Source organism: Eriocheir sinensis, unplaced genomic scaffold (assembly GCF_024679095.1).
Source record: "Eriocheir sinensis breed Jianghai 21 unplaced genomic scaffold, ASM2467909v1 Scaffold611, whole genome shotgun sequence".
Lineage (NCBI taxonomy): Eukaryota > Metazoa > Arthropoda > Malacostraca > Decapoda > Varunidae > Eriocheir > Eriocheir sinensis.
This window is the reverse complement of record NW_026111956.1, coordinates 42,805-46,736: the sequence shown is the minus strand read 5'-3', so window position 1 is coordinate 46,736 and position 3,932 is coordinate 42,805. Positions and strand designations below refer to the sequence as shown.

Genomic DNA, 3,932 nt, shown 5'->3' with positions numbered 1-3,932 from the left:
CCTTCCTCTGTACCGTGAACCTAGAAACACCTATTTGACAAGGCTTTCGTAGGAGTTGTGGGCATTCCCAGGGGTAGTTTTATGACCCTGGTGGTAGTCTGACCCTTCCTCTGTACCGTGAACCTAGAAACACCTATTGGACAAGGCTTTCGTAGGAGTTGTGGGCATTTCCAGGGGTAGTTGTATGACCCTGGAGGTAATGTGACCCTTCCTCTGTACAGTGAACCTAGAAACACATATTTGACAAGGCTTTCGTAGGAGTTGTGGGCATTTCCAGGGGTAGTTTTATGACCCTGGAGGTAGTCTGACCCTTCCTCTGTACCGTGAACCTAGAAACACCTATTTGACAAGGCTTTCGTAGGAGTTGTGGGCATTTCCAGGGGTAGTTGTATGACCCTGTTGGTAGTGTGACCCTTCTTCTGTACCGTGAACCTAGAAACACGTATTTGACAAGGCTTTCGTAGGAGTTGTGGGCATTTCCAGGGGTAGTTTTATGACCCTGGTGGTAGTGTGACCCTTCTTCTGTACCGTGAACCTAGAAACACATATTTGACAAGGCTTTCGTAGGAGCTGTGAGCATTTCCAGGGGTAGTTCTATTACCCTGGTGGTAGTGTAACCCTTCCTCTGTACTGTGAACCTAGAAACACATATTTGACAAGGCTTTCGTAGGAGTTGTGGGCATTTCCAGGGGTAGTTTTATGACCCTGGTGGTAGTGTGACCCTTCTTCTGTACTGTGAACCTAGAAACACATATTTGACAAGGCTTTCGTAGGAGTTGTGGGCATTTCCAGGGGTAGTTTTATGACCCTGGTGGTAGTGTGACCCTTCTTCTGTACTGTGAACCTAGAAACACATATTTGACAAGGCTGTAGAAGTTGTGGGCATTTCCAGGGTAGTTTAAAGACCCTGGTGGTAGTGTGACCCTTCTTCTGTACCGTGAACCTAGAAACACATATTTGACAAGGCTTTCGTAGGAGTTGTGGGCATTTCCAGGAGTAGTTTTATGACCCTGGTGGTAGTGTGACCCTTCCTCTGTACAGTGAACCTAGAAACACCTATTTGACAAGGCTTTCGTAGGAGTTGTGGGCATTTCCAGGAGTAGTTTTATGACCCTGGTGGTAGTCTGACCCTTCCTCTGTACAGTGAACCTAGAAACACCTATTTGACAAGGCTTTCGTAGGAGTTGTGGGCATTTCCAGGAGTAGTTTTATGACCCTGGTGGTAGTGTGACCCTTCCTCTGTACCGTGAACCTAGAAACACCTATTTGACAAGGCTTTCGTAGGAGTTGTGGGCATTTCCAGGGGTAGTTTTATGACCCTGGTGGTAGTGTGACCCTTCCTCTGTACCGTGAACCTAGAAACACATATTTGACAAGGCTTTCGTAGGAGTTGTGGGCATTTCCAGGGGTAGTTTTATGACCCTGGTGGTAGTGTGACCCTTCCTGTGTACCGTGAACCTAGAAACACATATTTGACAAGGTTTTCATAGGAGTTGTAGGCATTTCCAGGGGTAGTTTTATGACCCTGGTGGTAGTGTGACCCTTTCTCTGTACCGCGAACCTAGAAACACCTATTTGACAAGGCTTTCGTAGGAGTTGTGGGCATTTCCAGGGGTAGTTTTATGACCCTGGTGGTAGTGTGAGCCTTCCTCTGTACCGTGAACCTAGAAACATATTTGACAAGGCTTTCGTAGGAGTTGTGGGCATTTCCATGGGTAGTTCTATGACCCTGGTGGTAGTGTGACCCTTCTTCTGTACTGTGAACCTAGAAACACCTATTTGACAAGGCTTTCGTAGGAGTTGTGGGCATTTCCAGGGGTAGTTTTATGACCCTGGTGGTAGTGTGACCCTTCCTCTGTACCGTGAACCTAGAAACACATATTTGACAAGGCTTTCGTAGGAGTTGTGGGCATTTCCAGGGGTAGTTGTATGACCCTGGTGGTAGTGTGACCCTTCCTCTGTACCGTGAACCTAGAAACACCTATTTGACAAGGCTTTCATAGGAGTTGTGGGCATTTCCAGGGGTAGTTGTATGACCCTGGTGGTAGTCTGACCCTTCCTCTGTACCGTGAACCTAGAAACACCTATTGGACAAGGCTTTCGTAGGAGTTGTGGGCATTTCCAGGAGTAGTTTTATGACCCTGGTGGTAGTGTGACCCTTCCTCTGTACTGTGAACCTAGAAACACATATTTAACAAGGCTTTCGTAGGAGTTGTGGGCATTTCCAGGGGTAGTTTTATGACCCTGGTGGTAGTGTGACCCTTCCTCTGTACCGTGAACCTAGAAACACATATTTGACGAGGCTTTCGTAGGAGTTGTGGGCATTTCCAGGGGTAGTTTTATGGCCCTGGTGGTAGTGTGACCCTTCTTCTGTACCGTGAACCTAGAAACACCTATTGGACAAGGCTTTCGTAGGAGTTGTGGGCATTTCCAGGGGTAGTTCTATGACCCTGGTGGTAGTCTGACCCTTCCTCTGTACCGTGAACCTAGAAACACATATTTGACTTTCGTAGAAGTTGTGGTAATGGAATTGGTTTGAATAGCGACGGTGATTTTAGCGATTGTGAGTTATGGATAGAGATTGATATTTATTTATTAATTAATTTATTTATTTTGCATTTAATTAACAGGAAAATCGAACGACTGAAAAATTGTAAGAGCGGTTTTGTGTTTGTGTTTTGTTGAGTGTATATTATTATTATTATTATTATTATTATTATTATTATTATTATTATTATTAGTAGTAGTAGTAGTAGTAGTAGAAGTAGTAGTAGTAGTAGTAGTAGTAGTAGTAGTACTGTTAATATTACAAGTATTATTAAGATTATCAGGTGTGTGTGTGTGTGTGTGTGTGTGTGTGTGTGTGTGTGTGTGTGTGTGTGTGTGTGTGTGTGTGTGTGTGTGTGTGTGTGTGTGTGAGGGCGTTCAGAATTCTCCTCACGAGCTTCCTGAGTGGTGTGTGTGTTGCGGGTCACCACCATCACCACCACCATTATCATCACCACGAAGACGACGAATAGTAAGTACTTGTTGATATGTTCCTACTACTACTACTACTACTACTACTACTACTACTACTACTACTACTACTACTACTACTATTGTTTTTCATGTGGTCATTCCTCTTATGATCGTTTTGTTTTCATTCTTTTGTTCCCATTCATCCGCTTGTTATTATCATGTATTATTGTGTTGCTTCTCCGCCAATGTGTTTTTTCTTTCCTACAGGCTGGTTTTGTGTTGCGTGTATTGTTTTTCTTTGTTCTTCTCTTACAGGTGTTGCTATTGTTAATATTATCATTGTTTTCAGACCATGCAAAGTCGGGTATATTATATTTTCAATTCATGTCATTCGCGTTTCATGAGGTCTTACGAGATGCAGAGTTCACCCACACATTCACACTGGTCGTATTCGTAGATGATGTCTCAGGCTTGCATCGTAGGAGTGGAGAGACTGTAAGGAAAGCAAAACTGGACTGTCATGCAAATGGTTCGTGCAAATAGTTCACCGTTGACTGCCAAGACTCACTGTAATATATTCATTGGCACAAGAGAACTTCTGTCAAAGATTCTTCATGTCACCAAGCTTCGGGAGTGGAGCAAAAGGTGGCTGGTACAATTTAGTGAAGAAAAATTTGAGGTCATGCATCTTGGGAGGGGAAATCCAGCACGCCAATACTACATGGGAAACACTCCACTATCCACCACAGAGGCAGAGAAAGACCTGGGAGTGTATGTTACCAGGCTACCAGTGAAGGGATATCCAGCACACCAATACCACATGGGAAACACTCCACTAAACACCACAGAGGCAGAGAAAGAGCTGGGAGTGTATTACCAGGCTACCAGTGAAGGGATATCCAGCACACCAATACCACATGGGAAACACTCCACTATCCACCACAGAGGCAGAGAAAGACCTGGAGTGTATG

The 3,932-nt window shown here is 44.5% G+C and overlaps 1 long non-coding RNA gene across 1 annotated transcript; it reads right to left on the bottom strand.

Moving 5' to 3' along the window:
• Positions 1-1,987, bottom strand: LOC126993411 (uncharacterized). Its single transcript, XR_007747795.1, has 5 exons — positions 1,972-1,987; positions 944-1,355; positions 639-844; positions 340-535; positions 1-133 (listed from the first exon to the last, which is right to left on the bottom strand). It is a non-coding gene; the product is annotated as an uncharacterized LOC126993411 (long non-coding RNA).
• Between the last annotated feature and the right edge of the window lie 1,945 nt (positions 1,988-3,932).